At 34.8% G+C, this 27,003-nt stretch overlaps 1 protein-coding gene across 8 annotated transcripts in view; it reads left to right on the top strand.

Moving 5' to 3' along the window:
- The first annotated feature begins 10,148 nt into the window (after nucleotides 1–10,148).
- Nucleotides 10,149–27,003, top strand: part of LOC135216055 (glutamate receptor ionotropic, kainate 2-like) — a 60,572-nt gene continuing 43,717 nt past the window's right edge. For 6 of the 8 annotated variants that reach the window (XM_064251033.1, XM_064251035.1, XM_064251034.1 and 3 more), the window contains exon 1: nucleotides 10,149–10,405. The gene's annotated coding sequence lies outside the window, so the exon portion shown is untranslated. Of the gene's footprint in view, nucleotides 10,406–23,911; nucleotides 24,195–27,003 lie in introns of all 8 variants that reach the window. The other 2 variants (XM_064251029.1, XM_064251030.1) reach the window with 2 other exon arrangements.

Genomic DNA, 27,003 nt, shown 5'->3' with positions numbered 1-27,003 from the left:
TTGCAATATAAATCAATATTATTCATAAATTTATTGTAATATGCTGCTAGCCAAGTTCTTTAGCGAAAGTGTTTACGATGTGAACAGATGCTATGACAATTACACGAATATATACACATTTCATCGTAATTGAAGCTCAAAATGTGACAGTTAATGGTGTTTCCAGATATTATTATATTTACTTGATTAATTTGAGTAATAGTCAAATGACTTCGTTTCCTAAACCCGAAGTTTTGTTTACATTCGTCAGCTGACGTGTGGCCTAACTTCTATTTTTCTTTTACTATATACAAGAAGGAATTTGGGAATTTGTAAATAAATTTTTGTTTTTCAATAGAGTAAATATCACATTTAGTGATAAACCAAAATACTGAATTTACTACTGGCAAAAATACTTTATATTGTTTTGTTTTTATCAGTCAGTTGACTTTGCCCTTTTGATTTTTCTCTAACTCTTTGTGTAGCCTAACCTTGGAAATTTTGTTTTTCTTTTCTTTTATGAGGATATATAACGTGAAAATTCAGTCAAAGAAGGGGGGACAAATTGACCAGAAAGAGGAAGAGATGGTACCAACCCATTTGGCACCTAATAGTTAATGCTGCATTTGTAGACTCAAACATATGTTACAATATTCAGAATAAGCTTGATTTTAAAAGAATCGGGGAAAAATGATTGACACTGGGTTAGGCTGTAAAGGGAGCAAAACTCAAAGGGGGTAGATATTCAAATACAATGGAATGTAGGTTAAGAAAGGCACAGTATGACGACGAAAACCACAAGCTCCAATGTATTGTATGTTATATGTTGCTAAGGAATTGCTTAAAGAAAGATAATGGTTCATGTAAGAGTAAGCAATGTTTTGAAAAACCACCTCTTTGTTTTGAGACATCATGCACTGGCAATGTGGAAAATACATGTGTGAGGCATTGATGTTGGTGAAATTATTTTTATGATTTTTCTCAATTTTTACCCTTGCATACACTTCTGTAGTATTATTTTAGTTGCATATGCCAAAAGGCTCAACCTTCCTTTTTCAGATGGTATGCTTCAGAAAAATTATCTACACTTCATGATGCATTGACCTTAATTTCAATACTTAGTTTGTGTTCCTTCATTTTTGCTCTCAGGGTGGCAACCTTGCACAACTTGGAGCTTCAAGTAGCCTGCTGTTTTTTCTAGTCCATACATGTTGTTACAACCTGCTCATCACTTTCCATCATCTACACTGCAGTACAATGTGCATAAATGAACTTTTATGTACATCAAGCATGGACACGAAGGGGGTTTAAAAAAATAAATGTCTATACTTACATCAGCCTCTATTGCTAAATAATACTAATGAAGCTGCAACCAATAATACTAAATAATACTAATGAAGCTGCGAGATCTTACTTGCTACAGACTTATAGTAAAAGGACAAGTGCGAGAATACTAAACAAAAAATATTTTGTAAGAAAAATTTTCAACATTATTATAATAAATGTCTGTAGCTTCCTACACACATGGCATGGATGCTATAGGTGACACATACACGAGCCCTAAAAAATACAAAACTACAATCGAAGATCACAGAAATGAGAATCTAAGATAGTTTTCACAGTGGATGAAGAAATGGTGAAAAGACCAACTCTGGAGTATGCAGCAAATTTCCAGTGAATGTCTGGGAGAAGAATGAACGGCTTAGCCAGGGTCATAGCGAGTGAGTAATACAACAAAATAAGCTAATGAAGAGGTCTGTATGGCATGGCGAAATGTAAAATGCGTCGTCCGTCGTCTGCAAGGAAAGTGAGATGTTTCCGCCCACAGAAGTTAGTTAGGATACGAAGCTCCTTTCCTATCAATTAAATATATCTGGAAACACCATTAACTGTCACATATTGAGCTGAATTCAATTACGATGAAATCGTGGCAAAATTCTTTACTCATAAAGCGATTTTCGAACGCTGTGTATATGCAGTGTAATATATTAAAACACCTAGAAATACCACGAATTTCTGTGAATCGATTAACTTATGCACGAAGCACTGTGAATAACACAAATAATTATAATAATTGACATAAAATGGGTTACCATAAAACATTTTTTTTTATTCGTTTTTATGGCTAATCAAAGAAAGCAAATATTTTTATTTTATGATAAACTATAGTAAAAAGATATTTTGTATGAAAAATAAAATCTAACAAAATTATAAAATAAGAAACTTGAAAGGCACCACACTTTATAGCTTTCATAAAGTGTTTGGTGTGGCTGTGTAACCGACAGCCGGTTTCCAACTTTCTAAAGTGAAATTCTTCTTGTTGCTCCGACAGTTAGTTTTTTATGAGCGTACGCTTGTATTTTGTCGGATCCGATAACGGAAAATTTAATCAGATTACAACCTATAAGCCCATCCCCCTCCCCCCTCCGCCATCGCAAACCAGCCCGAAAAGCTCCTCAGAGGCCTGGATAAACTAATTATAACTTCCCCACAACCTCCATAGCAAACAGTAGGCTACCTAGCTAGTACGTCAAAATTATTACATAGACCCAACACTGAAGTTTCGTTCACAAGTAGACATATTCTAGTCCTAAAAGCGGGCAAGTGCTAAGTAGGTAGGTCTATAAAAATAACTGTAAATAGTATGCCGTTCAGGACGTCACCTGGTCTCTAAAATGGGACTTAACATTTCCAGCATCTGTGATATCGCTACCTATAAAACTTGGAGGAAAGGTTTTTGGAGACAATTGATAGGCTAGCCCAGAGTCAAGGTAATAGGGTCTGGTCAACTCGGCTGTGGGGGCGGAGCTAATACTGTAACGTCAGAAGAGTAACAGCACTCGCGCTTCTCCATTGAATTACTTAAAGAAGCTTTAGTTTTTATACATTTAATCCATATCGCATGGTTTTTTTTAATAAAATCTGATAAAACCTGTAAAGAGGTAACATGCTTGATGTTTTTTAATAACCATTCAAAGTATATAGTGTCTGCTCAACTCGGCAGTGGGGGTGGGGCTAATACTGTGACGTCACAAGAGTAACACTCCAGTGTTTCTCAACCGAATTACTTGAAGAACCCTTAGTTTTTAAACATATAATCCATGTCACGTGGTGTATTTCATAAAATCTTGATGATAAAATCTGTAGAAATCACATGTTTGATTTTTTTAATACCCATTCTCTCATTTAGTCACCAAACCTTGTTTTATTGCACAAAATATACCAGTTTGAACACACAGCTACTCCAGCTTTCTTCATATGTTTATTCTTTACTTATTTATTTACTTACCTATATACTGGTTTGCTGTATTCTCTTCAAGTCCATTTCTTTTAACATGACAACTCTCTCTCTCTCTCTCTCTCTCTCTCTCTCTCTCTCTCTCTCTCTCTCTCTCTCTCTCTCTCTCTCTCTCAGGTAGTAATATTATCAAGATTTTAAATAATTCTTAAGAAATGTATTTAGTTCTGTCACTGTGTTCATACCTCACTTTGAAAAGCAACTTTTTTTATGATAAAGGTTAGAATGATAGATTAATTATATTTTCCAAATCTTATTGTGAATACTTATTGTTATGCAATAAATACAAAGAAAATGTGGTACAGGCAGTGTAAAAAATGGCAGTTGCATTTCCACGACTTGGCCACAAAAAAGAAAACAATATCAAAAGTACAAGAATTACATCATATACGATATATCAAAGGAATAAATGATGAAGAAAATGATGCAGGGAACACATTTCCAGCAAATTTCTCATTAGCACTTCATATCACATAAATATACTTCCGAACACATAAGTTTACATATAACACAAACTGTATACATAAAGGTATTAATTATGCATGCCTCAAACGATTATAATATTATCGAAAAAAGTACAAAAAGTCATTCGTCAGTCTGGCTGGATGTATCAGATTCTGATGACGTTTCACAAGGGGCGGGGCTAGATTTCAGATCTCCCACGAACGCTTAATTTTTTATAATTTTTGCGTGCGTAGATAATATTTTCTGTGCGCGATTATGGGCTTGAAAATAATTGTAATTGTAATGTGTCTATACCAATTGAAAGGACATTCTTTGTACTTTTACATGGTATATGGCAAAACGTAATAAGATGAACAATTATGTAAGAAAAATGTGGTAAATATTTACATAAAATTTAAAAATTTTGGTCTGTCTTTGACCCAGAATTCCTTGAAAATTTCTGAGAACACCTATCAATTTTATTTATGCATTATATAGGAAATTTTATCAGCTTTCTAATCCATTTTTCAGTTTCTTTCTATCATTATCCCTTAGTCAGATACGCTACGAAACGTGAATGTATGTAGGTTGACGGATGAAGGAATTGCACATTTTTGTGTGCGTAGATGATTTTTTTTGTGCGCGCTTGTGGGTTTGAAAGTAATCGTAATTATAATGTGCTATACATCATTTGAAAGAGCATTCTTTGTACTTTAACTTAGTATACGACAACATCCAATATAAGGAAAATTTATATGAAAAAACGCCATCGCAAAAATAGTTATATGAAAATGTTATCGTAAATATAGCTTCATAAAGATATGGTCCTTTTGTAACTGATGACGTTTTACAAGGGGCGGGGATAGGTTTTAGTACCGCCTCGTGAGTAGACCCTGTATATTTTGACTCTGGGCTAGCCTATGTTATCTCCCCCAAAATAAAAAGGTCGGGTGTGGGGGCCCAACCGCCGCCCCTCCATTGCAGAGGACGCCCATCCCTACGTGTTAGTCCGTAGCGGTGAATTTTTTCCTTCAGTTGTGTCATTAATTTTGTTTCCGTGTCTGTCTAAGTATAGAATCTTAGCTTAAGCTGTTGTGTTTGTTGAAATGGTCTGCAGTTGATCTATCATCGGCTGTTATCCTGGTTTGGACTAGGTTTGTATGTTCAGGCCTGAAGACTAGGATTATATCATGATTTTTTAATTCTCCATTTTAACCTTTGTTTTTCTCATGCTCTCATGATGTTATGCAGAATGAGGGGTCGGGGCATCTGCAGTCATAGTGGTCATTTGGGAGGGAATAACTTACCCTAACCCGCCCCAGGAACTCTCATAACCCCTCAATCTGTACTCTGCCTGTAAATGAATATTATACCATAGTTTATTGTTAGATTCAAGGTATTAGATTGATTTGGTACAGGTGTGTTTATTCAGTTCTTGCATGGTACATTTGATATGAATATGATGCATGAAGCACTGTGAATAACACAAATATAATTTTGTTAATCGTACTAGAAAATATTCTAATACAACGAACAGAATTGACCGGAAATATACTGATCGTTTTAACGAGTCATAAATTTAGTATTTTCTTTGATTCGTTTTCACAGATTTTCAAAGAAAAAGAATATTTTTATTTTATGGTAAGCTATAATAAAAATGTTTTTGTATATAATAAATAAAACTAGATTTTAAGAACTTTAATAGCAACTCGAAAAAAAAAAAAATCAGATTACGACTTATAAGGTAACAAACAATACAGCCCCCATTCCCCAACGCAAACCAGCCCGAAAAGAGCCTTTATTAGGTTTATAATAATAATAACGCCCCGCCCCCCCTTCCACAGCCGCAATCACAAACAGTACGGCAAAATTATAACCAGTAAACACCTCTATTATGTTAGACCCAAAGAGTTTTTTTTTTTTTTTTTTTTTTTTTAGTTCATTTTGGTTGCTAAACATATTTTAGTCACTTCAGCAAGTAGATCTAAGAAAATAACTATAAAAGGGGTTTTATTCAATTTTTACTGTTACTCATTTCCAGCTACCTATAAAACTTGGAGGAAAAGTTTTGGGGGGACAATTCATAGGTCATGATGTCTCCCCTAAAATAAAACGAACTGGATATTGATACGGCCGCCGTATCCCTGATTGCGATAGATATTGGAACGGCTGTGAATTGCGCATGCGCAAACCTTGTTTACGCAGGCCATATCAGTGACAGCAAGAAAATGGCAAGACCTAGCCACGTGAACAGTGTAATAATACGTCAATTTTTGCTGAAAAACAGATGTTTTCAGGTTCCAACAAGCTGAAAAAGGCAATTGACGTTTACGAAGAGTCAAACTTCCAGAAATTGTATATCCGTAGATCACGAACGATCGAATCGGCCCTGAAAAGGGCTCCGAAGAGGAGATTCAAAGATTTGAAGCTTAGCTATTAAGGTAGTGCGCAGCGGTCAGTAGTGCGTCCAATATGGGAAACATGGATGATTCCTTGCGATTGATTAGGCCGTTTAGCAGAGGATCGACTTTGGTAGTTTTCCTTACGACCATGAATACAGCAGAGCACGATTTCTGTGTACTTTGAATCTCCTCTTCGGAGCTCTTTTCAGGACCGATTCGATCGTTCGTGACCTACGGACATACAATTTCTGGAAGTTTGACTCTTCGTAGACGTCTATTGCTTTTTTTCAGCTCGTTGAAACCTGAAAACCTGTTTTTTTTTTTCGGCGAAAACTGATGTATTAATACGTCCCTAAGGAGTAAGAATTTTATTCCCCCGCTCTAACAGGAAATTCCTATCTCTGGCTGGCGTTTTCCAGTCAGCTGATTCGGGGAAAATGGCTGCTTTTCTAGCAATCAAAATATTTAACTAAATGCTGGGTAGACGAGGCGATCAATAAATGTAACAATTTATATATATATATATATATATATATATATATATATATATATATATATACTATATATATATATGTGTGTGTGTGTGTAACAGCATATTCGGACCTTCATCTGATTGGCCGATTCGGACCTAATATGCATTGGCGGCTTCTGACTGTTACATATTTTTTTTTTTCAATTCCTTGATATTAACTGCATAAACACACATTATATTGTACACATATATTAAACAATACCGAAAACTTAATTTCTTCAAGTTCTGTTTTTCTTGGACTATGACTGATTACTAATGGATGATTACCTTAATCAAATTTGAAACTGTAAACAAAACTGAAAAAGTATTAAAATACTAAAGTTCAAAGCAGTAACTTTCGGCAGCGGAGAGACTAGCGGAAAATTGAGAATATGAGGTTACATAAAAATATCAATTTTATGTAAACTAAGCCTAGCAAAATAAAAATCATTAAACCATTAAAAAGAATAAAAACTCGAAAACAAAAACATTAAGAAACTGAGTATGACAGTTAAATGAAATAACATAGGCCTATATAAAACAAAAGGACTAAAGAACGCCCTCCTAAAACAGAGACGCATGCATACACATACTCTCTCTCTCTCTCTCTCTCTCTCTCACTGAGGAAGACAGCAGAATCGCTGCCTACAGCTATTTTGAATTTTAGTATCATTGACATTATTGTGATTATAATTTTTTCCCATTTATTGCAACTCACCACTGAGTTGATTATTCTGCATTACATTACATATCATTAGTATCGTCACTAATTTGATTACTATCACTAATACTACATATTGATTAGGCTATTGACGAATTTCAAATCACACCTTCACCCTCTAACAGCTAGGCTAACACTGCTCGAGAGAGCAATGCTCCCATCACCCTAACGTTGGCTACATTATCTCACCCTACTAGCAAAATAAGAACTGCTGAGCACCAGTACTTCCACATATTGATTTAATTATTATTATTATTATTTTTTTTTTACCAAAGCAAGAGAATGGTAATAATTTTTAAGGGATTATTGATAATCTATAATTAATTTCTCATATAATCATAATTTTGTGCATATATATTATGAAATCTGTAGGGGGTGCTGCAGATAGCTACTGACGAGCCGCCACTGCTAATATGTAGTTTTTCAATATGTAGTTTTATAATATTGTTTCAATGCTTGTAATCCATAATCATTCCAAAGTCTGTTATGAAAATATATTGGGGAAATAATGGAAATCCACTCCTCTCACGTTTCTAGAAGCATAAAGTGTGGTCCTTTCAAGTTTCTTAATTTATAATTTAGTTTGGTTTTGTTTTTTTTATACAAAATACCTTTTTATTATAGTTTCCCATAAAATAAAAATATTTGCTTTCTTTGATAAGCCATGAAAACGAATCAAAGAAAATACTTATGTTTTATGGTAAACCATACAATTAATGCAAATTCGTAGTATTTCTGCACAGCGTTCGAAAATCGCTTAGTGATAAAACTTTATGAGTAAAGAATTTTGCCACGATTTCATTGTAATTGAAGCTCTAAATGTAAGTTGTTTTTAATAATGGTGTTTCCAGATATTATTATATATATTTACTTGATAGCTTCGTTTCCTTAACCCGAAGTTTTGTTTAAATTTGTCAGCAGACGTGTGGGCGGAGACATCTCGAGAAGACGACGGACGGCGCATTTTACATTTCGCTATGCCATATTGACCTTTTCATTCTTCTCCCCGTCACTAGCTTATTTTGTTGTTTTTATTATTTTATTTTACCTGTTGCCTTTATGTACTACTCACTGCGGTTCATTCTTCTCCCTAACATTCGCTGGAAATTTGATGCATGTCCAGTCTTCTGAAAGATATTCGTTTCACCATTTCTGTGCAGTTTTTTTTTTTATTTTTTGTTTTTTAGGGCTACAGACATAATGTTGAAAATGATTGTATATTTTTCTTACAATAATATATTTTTTTTAGTATTCTCGCACTTATTAACTTGTCCTTTAGTTACTATAAGTCTGTACAGGCAAGTAAGATTTCGCAGTAAGAGTTTTCACAGTATAGACATTTATTTTTTAAACCCCCTTCGTGTCCATGTTGATGTTCATAAAAGTTCATTTATGGAAAGTGATGAGCAGGTTGTAACAGAAAAACAGCAGGCTACTTGAAGCTCCAAGTTGTGCGAGGTTGCCACCCTTTAGAAGTGAATATATCTGAGAGCAAAAATGAAGGAACACAAACTAAGTACTGAAATTAAGGCATCATGAAGTGTAGACAATTTTTCTGAAAAGGAAGGGTAAAAATTGAGAAAAATCATAACAATTCCTTTTCATATATGCTTTAATAATTTCAATTCATCAATGCCTCACACATTTATTTTCCACGTTGCCAGTGCCGTTAGTGCACTTGATAGGTATAAAACAAAGAGGGTTTTTTTCAAAATATTGATCATAAAAAAATAGGATTGCATTAGTAGCATACTATACATTAGGGCTTGTGGTTTTCGTCGTCATACCTACATTCCATAGGATTTGAATATCTACCCCTTTGAGTCTAACCCAGTGTCAATCATTTTTCCCCGATTCTTTTTTCAAGCTTATTCTGAATATTGTAACATATGTTTGAGTCTACAAATGCAGCATTAACTATTAAGTGCCAAATGGGTTGGTACCATCTCTTCCTCTTTCTTTTGTAAGGATATGTTGAGCAAAGTTGAAACTTATCATCTAACCCCGCCCCCACACCTTATACATATTATATTCTACATGGCTGGTCAATTTGTCCCCCTCCTTTGACTGAATTTTCACGTTATATGTCCTCATAAAAGAAAAGAAAAACAAAATTTCTAAGGTTTAGAGAAAAATTTCTAAGATTTAGAGAAAAATCAAAATTTCTAAGATTTAGAGAAAAATCAAAAGGGCAAAGTCAACTGACTGATAATAACAAAACAATATAAAGTATTTTTGCCAATAGTAAATTCAGTATTTTGGTTTATCACTAAATGTTATGTTTACTCTATTGAAAAACAAACATTTATTTAAAATTCCCAAATTCCTTCTCGTATAGCCTATATAGTAAAAGAAAAATAGAAGTTAGGCCACATGTCAGCTGACGAATGTAAACAAAACTTCGAGTTTAGGAAACGAAGTCATTTGACAATTATTACTCATATTAATCAAGTAAATATATATAATATCTGGAAACACCATTTTGAGCTTCAATTACGATGAAATGTGTATATATTCGTGTAATTCGTAAACACTTTCGCTAAAGAACTTTGGCTGGCAGCATATTACAATAAATTTATGAATAATATTGATTTATATAGCAAATTATGCATATTGCTATCGTAAAATATGGATATATATATATATATATATATATATATATATATACTATATATATATATAATAATATATATATATATATATATATATATATATATCACAATTTCATGTTTACACAACATGAAAATAATAGAAACATAACAAAATAAGCTAATGACGGAGTAGGCAGTATATGGCGGAGCGAGATATCTCCGCCCATAGTGGCTGTAGGGAAGGAGTCTGGCCGAAGTGAGATCAATGCACATATTTGCTTCGACTTCAAAGTATATTTTGTTTAGTGTAGTGTTATCAAAGAGATCTGGGTCGTATGCCCTCCTTTTCCATGTTTTACCCATCCTAACCCCCATATCCTTTCCAAATCCGTATCAATCGGGATACTGCTAAAGAACTGAAGTGGCCATCTGTTCGCTTTGATGTTGGAACACATGTTAGTAAGTGGCATGAATACAGTCTTATTTCCATGAACATAAACTAGAGGTCATTGGTTTTTCTAACCATAGATAGGATTTGTTTCAGTCTAATTGAAATACGATTCATATATAGGGTCATCATTATCTCGGTCAAACGATTTGACTTCACTGTGGCTCGATACTCGATAGGAAGCAGTTTCGTGAATTAACGATTTATGCACTTGTTTTAAAGACGTAAATAGCGCATTTTCTTACTTTTACTTTTGGAGTGTTTACTTTATTAGGCTGTTGTAATATTAGAGATTACGAGAATTAACTTGGAATGAATAATTTTACATAGATTTACATAATTAGCTATATGGGCAGTTGTAATTAACCAAATTAGGCTTGCATGCATATCAGATACCACTAATTTTGGTACTCTGTTTGCCTTAATTTGAATTGAACCTGGTCGAAACACACTAGAATTCCTTGGCCTAACTGAACTTGCCACGAATTCTTATGGTCTTAGTTTAATTTACTCCGGGTTCCTTTTAGGCTAATTGAACTTTTCTAAAATTTACTTTTACCTGAATTTATGTACTTCGATTTACCAAGCAATTTATTAATCCTTTGGACTTTATGGGTCAGAACTATTGTATAACGCCTCACATTTGAATTTACCCTGGAAATTATTTAGTTTTTCTACAATATTATGGGTAAATTTATACTGTACACCGGGACTGCTTCATAGGCTACACACGATATTTTTCTTGCTTGTTTTGATACCGTTTGCATGTTTCATACCATCATCGGTTTCGGAAATGTTTAGTTTTTTACTTTGATTAAGGGAGAAAACAACAGTAAAAAAATTGACAAAACATAACAAAAAAGACTTCACAACCAACAACAAAACCATCGTACACAGCATCAAAACCACTCCTTACTTGGCCTAACATGGTCTGCAACATTAGAAACAACTTACTTCTTACCTAACCCACCTCTAACCTTACTAGGCCTAACCTAGACTTAACTAGGCCTAACCTAGTCTTAATTAGGCCTAACATAACTTAACTAGGCTAACCTAGACTTAACTTGGCCTAACCTGGTCTGCAGTATTAAAAACAACTTACATCTAAACTACCCACCCCTGGCCTTACTAGGCCTAACCTGACCTTAACTCGCCCTAGTCTGCCATTAGCTAACTGTGTGAAGGGCCAGGTGTAGTTCGCCAAGGGTGTCAGGTTCATCAGTGTTGGTGTCTTCACTGTCAATGACAATAGGAAGACGTTGGCGGCCTTCAGATTCTGGTGGATACAAGGTTTGAATAGTTCATGAACCCTTTCCTCTACTTTTAATATCCTTCGGAACAGGTACTAGGAGAAATACTATGCAAGGTATTTTGTTCAGAGTCCATTCCTTAATGTCTTTCCAAAGTCTCACAATGTTCCAAGGGTAAATTGTCCTGTCTGTCTGGTTCCCAAATGTATGCCAGCAATCCTGGAATGCTATCGTGTAAAAAGTGGAGTTTCCTTCACTTGGCTAAGTAAAGCAGCTTACTTTACTCTGTTTTTTAACATCTTCCCACCCGCCTGTGGTATTTGCGTATGGTAACACTGCGTCCCAGGCTTTGGATAGTTACGCTATGTGTAAGTTTTAGGTAAATAAAAGGATATTTTACATTTGTAACTGAAAAGTGTTTTAATAATTTATTGTATGCGAATTACACCATTACTATTCGAAATAGGATATTATTATAATTGTTGAATGTAACTATCTAAAGCCCGTACACAAACACCACAGGCGGGTGGTCAGATGGAAAAACACCGAGTATAGGTTAGGTTAGTATAGTTAATTTTATAATAGGGAGGCCATCATAACAATAACATGTCTGTTCTCTCTCCCTGTGTTTTACCCCACCCAAAACCCCCCTTTCCCAAAGGGTGCCAGATAAAGATGTGAAGTTAATAATATTTGGTGGCCAATAAACAAAACCCCCACCTCCATCATCAGCAACTCTAAAAGTATAGGACAACTCAATTTGCCAGGTAATGAGCCGTGCGGAGTTCTATAGTTTTACCCTTTCTGGCACAAGTCTGAAAATAAGTTATGCGCTTAGAAGAATTGTGTGCTAAACAGCCATTTTGTAAATTTTTTTGTACATATTAATTTTGTAACTTTAACAAAGTCACTGCTAAGTGTTACAAATAACTATATTACTCCATTCTCTTTAGTTAGCCTAGCATAATTCTTAGGAATTTTATTTACGTGATTATTTTTAATTACCATTTAAAACTTGATTACCAATACCGTTAGATTAATTTAATAGAGATTTAACAGTTCTTTCAAATCAGTAAAGAAATTAATTTAGTGACTGATAGGAACTGTTTACCTGGCCAAATATTTTTTTTGCGGGTCTAGGCCAACAGTACATGTTTTTGGTGCTAATGCAAATGCAGAGTCCATGGTAGAAGACGGTTATCCCTACACGCCTTAACTTCGACTTCAAAGTATATTTTGTTAAGTGTAGTGTTATAACTTGATAAAATGCAAGAGATTTGGGTCGTATGCATACCTTTTCCATGTTTTACCAATCCTAACACCATATCCTTTCCAAATCCGTAATTATCGGGATACACAGCTAAAAAACTGAAGTGGCCATCTGTTCCCTTAGTCGTTGAACACATATTAGTAAGTGGCGTTAATATTGTCAACATTCAATTCTATTTCCATCAACATAGCTAGGGGTCATTAGTTTTTTTTTAACTAAATAGATAGGATTTGTTCCAGTTTATGGATAAATTAAGATTCCTAGATTAGGTCACCATTGTCTCGGTCAGGCGATATGACTTGACTGTCGCTCGATAGGAAGCAGTTTCGTGAATTTGTGATTTAGCCACTTGTTTTAAAGGCATAACTAACTGTTTTCCTTACTTTTACTTCTATAGGTGTTTACCTAACTAGACTGTTATAATATTGGAGAGCTTATGAAAACAATTTTGCATAGATTTACGTAATTACATTGTCGTTATATAAAGAATAATTAGCCAAAGTAGGCCTGCCTGTATGTTTAGCATTAATTTTGGTGCTTAATTTGCCTTAACGTAACATGGTCGAAACTTATTTGAATTCCTTGGCCTAACTGAACTTGCATGGAATTCTTTTGGCCTTAATTGTATTTACTATAAGCTCCTTTTAGGTAACTGAACTTACTTAAAATAAAACTTTACCAAGCAATTTACTAATCCTTTGGACTTTCTGGCACGAGCCTGAAAGCGTTATGTGCACAAAAGAATTGTGTGCCTTACAGTCCGCCCTTTATTATTTACATTTTTACATTAGATCATTCAGTGGAGAGAATACCCTTGTAATTCATTGGGTAAATTCAATCTTTCAACTGAGTGATACAGAATTTCCGTCATAGGGATCTACAAATGAAAACGGTGAAAAAATAATGACACAGGCAAAGATTTCGTATGCAAACCCTCCGCAAAAATCATGTGCGGCAATGTGTATGTTACAGGGTAAAATTAACCCTGTTTTAATTAAAAGGAGAGAAATCGCTAAACCTAACTATACTCTATTTTTTTCCATCTGTCCATCCGCCTGTGGTGTTTTTGTATGGTAACACTGCGTCCCGGGCTTTAGATAGTTACACTATTTGTAAGTTTTAGGTAAATAAAAGGATATCTGGGTGTACATTTGCAACTGAAAAGTGTTTTAATAATTTACTGTATGCGAATTACACCGTTAATATTCGAAATAGGATAGTATTATAATCGTTGAATGTAAGCTGAATGTAACTAGTATCTAAAGCCCGGGACGCAGTATTACCATACAAAAACAGCACAGGTGGATGGACAGATGAAAAAAAAAAAAGGAGAATAGTAGCGAGACGTACCTTCGACTTACGTAGCAACCTGCCATCTCAAGCTGAAATCAGACATTAAATTTAGGGTAATTCAAACTCTTGAGATACAAATAATAGTTTTTTTTGTTTTGTTTTTTTCAAAAATAGCTGACATGAAAAAAAAAACGAATTCCAAAATCACAAACCATGAGACACCATTACTGTTCTGCATAACCAAGTTGAATAAAAGGACTGCACACTATTCTCCTTGTCAAAAAAACCCAACAGACTTTCTAATACATGTCAAATAGAGAATTCATTTTCGGTAGTGACAAGCCGAATCCATCTTTTCGATGGATCTTCTAACGCCCCATTCGACTGTTCTTGCTCGTAGCTCACTGCAAAAGTCTTGCCTGTAATGCTCCCTTAATCACCACACTAGGGGACTATATTACCATAACTGTGCCTGTACAAATTTACGTACGCTAATGGACGTACAAGCGTATGCATGCTATAATCTATTCGGGATTCAGATGTAAGTACGTTCCCACGTATCATGTACACGCCCTGTCTGGCGCACAAACTGACGTACGAACAGCTGCATTTTTTTCTGACGCTACAATCATATGACTACCAAGCAACTAGGCCAACTTTGCGAGCCCCGCAATCTCGCTGGCGCGATCATTAATGTTATGACTGTTTCGTTCCAGCATCTTCAAAAATTTACTGTTTACAAATTTTTCACACCAGTCAGGGCTGTACTGTTACGCATTCCATATTACCTGTCACCTGTTACAGACCTAATTTTAACTATTAACATATCCAGTGCCTTATATATTATATTATATATATAATATTATATATATATATATATATATTATATATAATATATATATATATGATATATAATATAATATATAATATATACTATATATATATATATGTATATATATATATATATATATATATATATATATATATAATATATATGATATATATATATATATATATATATATATATATTGATACACACACACATATTACTGGGTCCTACAGTTTAGGGGTCCAAATTCACTGAATTACGTAAAGTCAAGACCAACACAGCTTTATCAAGTATTTATTGAACCTTGAAAAATAATGAAAAAAATGATAAGTTTTTATGCTTACGGTAGCAGTGATTGTTAAAAAAGGAATAAAAGGGGGCACGTAAATATACAAAAATAAGCTGTGGGGGATACGGACCCGTATAATTTTGAGAAAATTGTAAATCTCTGCTTCTGTACGCAGGTATACGGCTATTTTTTTTTTTATTATTTAGCAAATATACTTACACAAGGGAGCAGTGAATTTGGCCATTATACATATATATATATATATATATAATATATATATATATATATATGTTTAACCAAGGATACTTGAGCTTTCATGCTGCTTATCTCCACAGATTTGCCAATAGATACCATTGAAAGAAATTCAGTATACTATGGTAGAATAGGGTAGGCTCCCTAACTTTTGGGAAAAGAAAACGGTTCTTGCTACTTAGCCTTGACCAATACTTATACGAGGGGTACTCAAGTAGTACTCTAAGGTAAAGTCACGTGTTAACTGTGTGAAAAAATTTACATATGTAAATATCCATACATGCATACGCACAAATCGAAATGCACACACTGGCTGGCGGACGAACTATTAAGCATTTACTATCACTACATTTTTCATTTTCCCCATGTAAAGTAAAATTGAGTGAAATACCTTTGTGGGTAAGAAGATTACTGTTATATATATTCGTGAAAGTAAACTACCTCTTTGGCATCGATAAGATTTTACCGGAATCTTCGTACCGTAGGATTTTTTCCGATTGCCGTGGGTTAGTTTCTAGTGACAAATACATAGTAGTCTATTGTATTCATTATATTTTGTCAATGCAGCTGCTCCACTAATACGTAGTATTGTCCAGCGACTACAAACTTACAATCTCAAATTACAACCTTTCTGTTTCCAAGTACGGACAGGGAAATACGTCAGTCAGCCTACTATGAGATTCGCAGGCGTTGTCCCGGTGTTTTTCCAAGTAAAGTTTATCAACGTACGTGACAAAGGTGACACTTTGTCACTGGATATCTTACATCCCTACCTAATTTTTGACTGTATCTGTATTACGAAAGTTGCATAGTTCTGGTAATTATAAGAGTAACACCGACTTCTTGTTGACATCGCCAGCAAACTCAGAGGAATGTCTTTCGAAGATATAATGACGTAACTTATGACGTCATTAACTTGCCTCCTCCTCGATGGATAATTGGCTATTCGTGAACAAGTTTCCACCTCTGGCAATAATGAAATACAACCAATACTCCTTGTTACACATTGTAGTAGTAGTAGTTTATAGGATTTATGCCATGAGGTCGAGTACTGGAATCCTTGAAGAAAAGGGTTTCCACAAGTAATCCGAGAAATTACTTTCTATCACTATTTCTCTATTGAAAAATTATGTAATTAAAAATAAATTAAGTAAAGAAAACTTTGGCATTCGTCCTAACTCCATTGGTATTTTTCCTAATATGTCGGTGACGATCATTGTAATAAATAGACAATTGCATAGTATTAGATTGGATTATACGTAGAATTTAGACTTCAAGCCAAGCACTGCGACAATGACTTATCATAGCCGCCATTTTTGAAGCCTTGGCATGGTATGAATTTTCATTCTGAATATTAGAGACAGCTGTTTGTCGTCATCGCTTGTGGGAGGGGTCAAGACGTCATATGCTTACGTCACACATAACTTTGAACCCATACACTAGAGTGTTCCGGCAGTGGCTTCGGCTGCTTTATTTTACGCTTATGAATATACTTTTTTTTCTAATATGAGTAATAATGAATGCTGCCGAAAATTAGGTAGGGACGTAAAGTATACTTTGCCTAAGTAATATCTTTGTCAAATGCACAGAAAAAAGTTGTTTCGGAAAAACATCGGGGCAAAGGCTCTGAATCTCATATGGTAAGTATAGATTCGTCTGAGAATTAAAGTTGGGCCCGTTTTTTTAGGTTTGATGGATAGACAAATGAGTTTTTTATTTTATTTATTTATTTATTTTTTTATTTTGACATCACCTTTTTAGGCGCCTTTCCAAAAGTTGTTCTCATTGAGTTTATTTTCTTCTGAACTTAATCTCGTGTAGCTGTGTTACTATCCCTCTCTGAAAAATTTTTCTAATATCGTTTTCTGCTCCCTTCATCTTCCTGACACTGTATTCCGGGATTTTCACGTTCCACAGACATAGACACTCCTTGTATATGCCAGAGAATTCCATACAAAACGGTTACTCTTCTGGCGAAAGTGCCGTCGCAGGGCGTTCGACCTCGACGCGGTACTGGTTGAGGTGCAAGGAATAGTGTTGCCGTTGTATCCGCATAAAGTTTCTGCAAGCGCTTAGTTACGTTTTTGAAGCAATGCTGCTTTACTTTTGGCCTTCTATACGAAAACAAAGAAAACGAAATTCTCACCTTACTCGGTAAACTAAATTATTTAATTTTCTAATTGTGAACAATGTTTCATCCGAGTCTGTCACTGATATGTGTAATATCTGAATCGATGTGTTCGTCACTATTTGACCATATAATTATGCATTGTTCCTCGGCATCATTATTAACATTTTGAGGCTGCTTGTCACATTATATAACACTATTGTCTTCCTCATTTTCACTTTTTTTTTTCTTCATCATCAGCTTCGTCTGAAGAGTAAGAATCTTCAGGAAAAAAGACTTTTCATATGTAATCATATGAATCCACTAATTCATTGTCGTCCTGAGTTTCGCGATTTGCGGCCACTCATGTTTTCTTCATTTATAGGCCATCTGCTGTATATGGTCGCTATAAAGTATCGAACGGGATAAAACAATGAACTCATATGCATGATAATGGATTGGCTATCTGGGAAGATAGAATACTTAGTCCGCATAATTATGGTTGCCACTTGATCTTTACGAGTTTTGCAGAGATGCAGGTATATATAATATTAGAAGTTTCATTGTCTATGAAACGTGAGCTCCAAAGATATATTTTTGAAACTCTGGACTTTACCTTTGTACATAGCAAATTAATTAAAAGCGAGAATTCTGGCACAGAAAATCCTTCGTTGAAAACACTGAGTATCACTTGTTTAGCGTTCTACCTACTAGCGATAAAAACTGTATGCCCATAGGAGATTGTGGAGGTAATTGATCACTTGTTTACTGCACCTATTCGTAGGATATGATGATCAAGAACTTCGCACATAGGGATTTGAACGATTTACATCAATTTCGTTATACTTAAGGTACATTACTAATATGTGTATATATATATATATATATACATATATATATATATATATATATATATATATATATATACATATACATACATATATATATATACATATACACACACACATATATATATATATGTATAACAGAATCACGAAAGTTAGGAACGTGATAAATCCATAAATAAAGATATAAGCCGTTGTTTATTTGCCCTCTTGGCTTATATCATTACACACACACACACACACACATATATATATATATATGTGTGTGTGTGTACTATATATACATACATATATATACATATATTCATACATACATATATATATCTATATTTTCATATTTATATACATTATATTTACATATATTTATATACATGCACTGTATCTATAGACATACATACATATACATATACCTATATACGTAAATATATACATATATGTATATATATACATATGAGAAGTATTATTTTTTCCTTTCTTATTTGTCCCAGATATATTTACAGATAAGTTTGCAATAAGCATAGTAGCATTTATGTATCAGTATATAACTCATTAAATCATATAGGAAATAATTTTATAATATATTAACAGATTGATGTACATTAATCATATCACCGTCATATTCTGATAAGAGTCTTATCTTTTATAATATTGTATTTGAATGAGAAATTGTTTATAAGTAAAAAAATATTACAATTTGTATATGATAAATTTACATGAATGCGCCATGAAGAAATTGCTGCTGAAAATGCAGATGTGGAATCCGCATTGGCATACAAACTTGGATAGCTGCCCCGTAGACTTTTATTCCGCATAGCAAACGAAAATTCCGCACTTCGGCAGCACTGGCGAGGAATTTAACTGAGTAGGTTTGGGAGATTAGCCACAGGTGTTCAAATTGGCTAGACTGATCCGGTTCAATCAAACAAAAAAACAAAGAGCGCCCCTTTCTCTCAAGCCACGGTACATGTCATTTGATCAAGCCACATTAGCTGCTCCAAAGCTCATTTGTTTTCAAACTGGTTTTACAACAGAAAAAAAAAGATTGGAAACATTCGCGGTTAAGACTTTTACACGGAACAAGTAGAGAAGATAGTCAAGTGTGCAAGTACCCTGCGCTCGTTTTTAAAGGCAAATAGTTATGGCAAGTGTTGTTTACACGCAACAAATGATTTGAGCAAGTAGCCTCTCAGTTTGTAACGTACGTTTGGCGCGTACAATACGTCCTTCAACGCTCTGACAATGGGTCGTTCAAGACTGATTAATAATGTGGCCAAAGTATTGTATCGTGAAATTTTAGATATACTTAGGGGATCCAAAAAGAAAAGCAACTATGGGCAAGGGAATGTACGCTCGTCCCTTTTCTGTTCACGCGGGTCGATTGAATTTTCACACCTGTGTGTGACGTCACAAGTAAGATTCGAAATAATAATAACCATATTAACATTCTTCTAATGTGTTTTCGGTATTTTCGACAACTTGACTGTCCAGTCTGTCTTCAGAAATGGTACTAACTTTTAGGTCAAGTTTTGCTAAATTGTAGTTTACAGCTGAACCAACAAAGCTGACAATTGTCCAATTTGGCAAATTTGCTCTGTACGTTGTTAGTGCTCCACACAAATCAAGTTAGCGAAGGTCATACAAAGCCTCTTTATTGAACACTTTTTGACCTCTAAGATTACTATTTACACCGCCTATACAATTTTTAACTTAATTTCTCTATTGTCATTATTCAAAATATTGAATTTTTTATTTATTTATTTTGTCTAATCACGTGTAGTTAAAATTGTCAGTGTTTATATCACCACCTTTCAGTTCATCTGTTTAGAAACTATAAATTTTATTTTTATAGTTGCGTAAATGTCATTTGGTCTACAATCACGTCTTTAGTAGAATTGTTATTATACTCCTCAAAATTAAACAGCCCTTCACTTTTTACCACGCTGTTCACTGAACTAGAAGACAAGGTGAAATTCAATCTGTAACCTGAGGTACAATGCATAAGTCGTTCAAGACTTGAATTACACAGGTGACAGACGCATTTACGATAAGATTCTCTGGTCGTCTAAGTACTGGTCTGATCATCAATTTCATTTCATTTCATTATCAAGTTTTCGTTTCATAACTCGATACACCATTTTGCTAATTTTTTCATAGCTAAAGTCGAGAAACATACTATTACCTTTCCGATGGTAGTCGGGATTCAAAATGCCGTCTTTTTCTCGCAGCCACTTCAAATAAATTGCAATTATCTGTCCTTTTGGCGGTCATTTTTTTTTTTTCAACATCGTTAAACATCATCAAAGGGTCGACCTTCCATTTTTAGATTTCTGTAAAAGAGAGCTATTGAGACAGTCTGTCTGTCCGGACGCAGTTCTGTCCGACCTCAGATCTTTAAAACTACCAAGGCTAGAGGGCTGCAAATTGGTATATTGATCATCCACCATCCAATCATCAAACATATCATATTGCAGCCCTCAAGGCTCAGTAATTTTGATTTTATTCAAGGTGAAAGTTAGCCATGATCATGCGTCTGGGAACGCTATAGGACAGGCCACTACCGGGCCGTAGCTGAAATTTCATGGGCCGCGGCTCATATAGCATTATAGCGAGACCACCGAAAGATAAATCTATTTTCGGTGGCCTTGATTATTCGGCGTACAGAAAACTCGTTTGCGCCGAAGAAACTTCGGTGCATTTTTTTTACTTTTTTCTTATGATTGATTTTGGATAACCACCATAAACATTCTAAGGTCATTATCGTGTTATAAAGTCTCGATAACCTGACAGGAATGCGAGGGCGGTACTGAGGTTATCCCTGTCATGCCATTCCTCCTCCCTGACCCATTTTAAACCTCATCAGACATTTCGTCCTTTCTACAATCCACTTCCTTCGAACATCATTCAATAGCTCACCGTTTTTTCTTTTGGTGGAACTCAAAGGTTTTATCCTCCTAAGCAGCATTATCCCGATTGTGTTAATGTTGTTGCCTTCTTTAAAATAATAATAATTGTAATAATAATTTCATAATTACATTGGTCACCAAATGGAGAATAATTACAATAATAATTTCATAATTACATTGGTCACCAAATGGAGAATAATTACAATAATAATTTCATAATTACATTGGTCACCAAATGGTGAATAATTACAATAATAATTTCATAATTACATTGGTCACCAAATGGAGAAAAAATCTAAACTGGTGAATGCAGTAACATACTACTCCGGAGTCAAATAAATAAATACTGGAGAGATCCGCGAGTTATTTATTGCCGAATGAGATTGCACAAAGTTGCCTTCACGGTTCACAGAACTAGAGTAGGGCAGAAAGGAAGGTAAAAGATACGAAAAGTATACAGGTATAAATAATTATTACGTAACAGTCGTTCTACATTTGCTCATCCTAGCCACAGTTACAGCCTGCGAACTTGGATGTATAACAATGCAAGTGTTAAATATATATTTAGAATTATATGTACAACGAAAGTTTTTTTTCAGCACCTGCTCTATTCTCCTTATCAGTCTCATAGATTGATAAGGAGAATAAACCACTCTCTCGAAAGTTAACGTTGTGCATATATATTACTAAATATTTATTTGCACTAACATCAGTGTGGACTATTCCAGCAATAATAATAAAAACAATAGTTTACATAATTACAAGATAATAATGATAACACTAGTAATACCGATAATAATTTATAACAAATTCAAAACCGAATTGGGTCACATCATTTCAGTCAAATTCATAGCACACATAAATGATTGGCTCTTCCTATCAACGTACGAAGAAAATCAATGACGAGACAAAATGCTTCCTTTTAATTAGATAAAAGCTCGACCATTATGATTTCATTAAGATTCCTGAAAGGTGCTTTATCATTGTAGTTACAGGGTCTCTTCATGATGTTTTTTGGGATTCGATTGCTTGCAGTTATTAGAAAATGGTGAGACGCGGTGACCTTGAAATAAAGAATGCCTGGTGATGATACTAAGATATCAGATGATATTTTTATTTTACGTTCTTTCCCAATCAAACACCTTAATGCGAACAGCAGATATCTATTTTTCGACCCTTGAAATCGGAAAAGTTTCCCAATAAAATACGAACATTTTCAAAGATTAATTTCTTGAATCGATGTTTGACGAAAAGAGGTTTGATGGAGATTTCCGAATTTCTTGTTTGGCAATTTCAGTGAATTCCACCAACTAAACTAATAATAACAGTTTTGAGTTCGATATCTGTTATTGAACCTCAAGAAAGCTACAGAGGAACTATTGGAGTTGCAATTGCTTTAGGGCCGTTGTGGTTCGTGGCCCACCACATTGTCAAGGCAAATCATTTTAATTCTCTTTCATTAATATATATAATATCGCACTAATCTGTTCATAAACAACTTGCCTCACGTCGTAGCTATAATGATACATTTCATGACGGGGCGCCATTCAAGTAATTGCAGTAATGCCAACGATGAGGTAGTTCCGGGACTGTTCCTGGAAAAAGTCTATATAAACCCGAAAGCACAACTTGTACGTTTTAGTTGTGATTATTATTGCTGATGCTTTTGCAGCGGTTACTGTCTTTTGTATTTGTGGTGGTTGTTGTCGAAAGAAGATTAAGTTATCAGGTTGTGCTGACTTTTGTCGCCTCGGTGTAGATTGGGATTTCTGTGTAGGAATGAATAACAGTGAGAGAAGAATGGGGTGGGTGATAAATTTGATTAGAAAAGAAATGTCTAAACAGAAGACGAAGGGATAACGCAGGCAAACCTATTGGCTGGTTTAATTCACCGTTAAATGGACTTCACAAAGAGGTTTAGCTCCCGGCTGTTGAAAGCCAACTTGCGAGGCGAAAGGATGAATGTGAAGGACTCTTAATTCCCCATTCCCAGGATCACCAGCTCAGATATTGAATCTTGAAGTGCGAACATAAAATAAAGTTTGAAACGCGAAGTCAATCCAATTGAGATCATAGCTTTGTGTACTTTTGCAATAAAAATCGTAATTGAGCTCAATATCTACGTTTAATATAAGTTCTTCAGGTCACCTTTATCAAGGACTTTGAATGGAAAAACGCTAAAACAAAAGTTTTCTAAGAGCTGTAACTAATGAAATGCGTGTTAGCAACTTATAAATGATGAGTGGTATCCAAGTAGTATGCTTGATATTACTTCTGAAGATCGATTAGTTGTTATTACTAAGCATTTAAGATTAGAGCAAAGTTACGTAACACGTCTGTGGTTGAATGCTGAGAAGTTTAGTAAATTGCCATCCATGTTATAACTTCTAGTCACGCTTAGTACGTATGCTCGCTAACCCGAAGGTATATCTGCTATCTAAAGACTAAACTCAAACTTTCATCTTTAATTTCATTTCAGTGGCGTTTTGGTGCGCAACCGTCTGCCTTCTGCTAAAACAAATTAGAGTATAGTGCCATATGTGAGCGTGAAGTCTGGTTATGAATATCAAAATTAAAGAAATGAGGTAGCGTATTTTATAATCATCACCATACAAGTTATCGACGTGGTTCAACCCCAAAGACCACCCAGTTGTTAAAGTAATCGAAGATCGACACCGTTTGAAGTCGAGGATAAACTTGGACTGTTTCTCATAACTTTCGCCAAAATCTACAATGATGATCCTTGAACCCTTTCATATCAGGTAGGTTTCCTTATCATTGAAGCCGAGGCTGATATTCCAAAGCTGTATCCACTTTTAAATGCTGAAAAAGGGAATCGAACGGATTCCCGAAAGCCCTCTCTCTAGATTTATTCTTAAATGTTTTTGTACTCATACAAGACTGCGAATTTGTTTATCCAGAAGTGGTTCTACTGTCCATGCAAAAATTTCTTATTTACGAAAGTACTTCACTTTCTTGTATTCTGAAGTTGCATTCGGTAAAAGACCACACATTATTATCCAACTGTGAATAGGAATCAAACAATGTACATATAGTTGATCCTAAAAATATAAAAGTATGCACAGATATTTCAGTCAATTGCTTATTATATATTTCACACGTGGTTTGTTGCTTAATTTGTTGCAAATGCTGTCCAGTTCCCCAACTGGATATTGAAAACATTCCAGGTTACTTATACATATGAGAGTCCTATTTCTACGGCAATTTTTCAGCCATTTATATGGATGTTAATAAGTGAAATAGAGGCTGTAGTGTGTCAAGTTTGCACATACACCAAGAAAATAACGTTTATGTCGCAATTTAGCTTAGTTGTCAAGGATGCAGTATCATTATCGAATTCAGACTCACCTCGAGTTTACACTGCCTCATTAGTCACCAGATAAGCGGCACAAAACTTTAGCAAGCAACGCGCTCAGGCCCATTTCTTGCTTGTTTAGTTCTAATCTAAATTTAAAGGATATAGGCAAGTCTTTTTTTTTCTACGAGATTCCGTATCCTCGAACGTGTTCCAATGCAGCGTTTAATTTTACAGTTTCATGAAAGGGATGTGCTCTCCCTAGCCCTTTAAATGAAATTCATACGAGGTGTCCATATGATATTATCACCGTTAATCGTTTCGTTATTATTCTGGTGGTAACGATTAAAACTTCTTTCAGCTACATACCAATATTAGTATTATCGGAAAATGATAATAATAAAAAAGAAAAAACCATCTCATACACGTCTTTAGACCATTCTAGTTTAGAATGGAGGGGATGGCACAGACTTTGGCACAGCCCAACGTTTGAGAACATATAATTATTTGGCCACCGCAGATGGTCCATTGAAATTAGCAAAACATGTATATATATATATATATATATATATATATATATGTATGTATATGTATGTATGTATGTATTTATATATATATATATATATATATATATATATATCAATATACATAATATATATATATATATATATATATATATATATATATATATATATATATATATATATATATACACACACACAGAGGCAGTCCCCGGGTCACAGGTTCCTGGCAGGGCGCTGTAAGCCAAAAAGTGCCATAACCCAAATCATCATAATTATAATGGGAATATATAGCAGCTGCGCTGTAAGTCTGGGTTACAGGGCTGTAAAGCAGGTTCATGTGCCATGAGGCAAATGCCTTAAGTCCGGAACAGCGTAACTCGAACCTGATGTAACCCAGGGACTGCCTGTATATATATATATATATATATATATATATATATATATATATATATATATATATATATATAGTGTGTTTGTGTGCATGTATGTATGGATGCGTTAAATGCTGCAGGTGTAAACTGAAATGGAAGGTATCTGCAAACGTATCGTCTACTTAGATAAAACCAACCAGGACCTTCCTTTCTGTTACATCTCTCTGTGATAATTTCTGTATGTTCTGTACAGAGGCCACCCACCCCATTCACCTATACACATACATATTTGGTGTGTCTTTATATGTATGTATGAAAGCAAACTGTGGTGTCTGTTTGTAGCCTTGTCCCCACGTGAATCAAACTTTATTGAACAACACACATTCCATTTCTTGTTGACAATTAAGTCATCATACTTTTGTTCCTATTGATATTTATAACTGTACTATTAAACTTATCCCCTTTGCGTGCATCTTCGATAAAGATCTTTCCCCTAATAGAGAATGGAGAGGTGCATCATTAATTCATGAAATAATGATTTATCAGCTAATAGCGGATATCGCTGAGACTCCTATATTATGCTCTGATAAACCATAAACAGCCCACTATTCCCCTTATCGACCCAGAAGGCAGGCAGACTCTCGAAGAAAACGTCATACCTCTGCCTCCGTCGCAGGACTCGGGGTGATCACGCCATCTATCTGCTGAGAGGTTTCCGATAGAAACACACAACACACACGTTTCATATTTTAGCGTCCTTAATATTAGTGATTACACGATCGGATAATCAATGCGCGAAGATGAATATTCCATCGCGCGCTGAAGATTAGAATCGTCCATGACGCATGGCCAAAGACGGAAATATCTTGACCCAATATGAAGTCTCTGGTCGCCGAATCACTTACGAGGCTGCCTCCGTCCGGCTGTGAGCGCCAGACCTATACTACTATATCTCTCGGCCTGGAATATCATCACTGCTGAAGGCGCTTCGCGAGAGCGGTTTTTTTTCTCTCTGGCAGATTATACTTGAAAAAGTAAGTGACGAATTTCATCCACTGAATTTCTGAATAATACCATTAGTGGTCTAAGATTTAGGTTTTTATTTATTTAACGAGTCTATTAATTTGTTCTAATCGTGGTTAAATCTACCGGCTTTCTGACACCGCAAGATTTTGTGCTTACGAGCCTTACCAAAGTCATGATTTGTTTATCTTTTATCCATCTTTATATTTACTAACTTTCTTCATACTTCTAAGCTGGAAATTCTCGTCATGTCCCTGTTTTCCCGGATTCTTGTAACCTTCCACCTTTCTTTTTGTTATGAAGAAATTTATCTTTATCTATTGATTCGTATGTTTAT

The sequence above is a fragment of the Macrobrachium nipponense genome, chromosome 6, assembly GCF_015104395.2.
Source record: "Macrobrachium nipponense isolate FS-2020 chromosome 6, ASM1510439v2, whole genome shotgun sequence".
NCBI classification, from domain to species: Eukaryota; Metazoa; Arthropoda; class Malacostraca; order Decapoda; family Palaemonidae; genus Macrobrachium; species Macrobrachium nipponense.
Note: the sequence above shows the minus strand (reverse complement) of the source record. Positions and strands in the feature narration are given on the sequence as shown.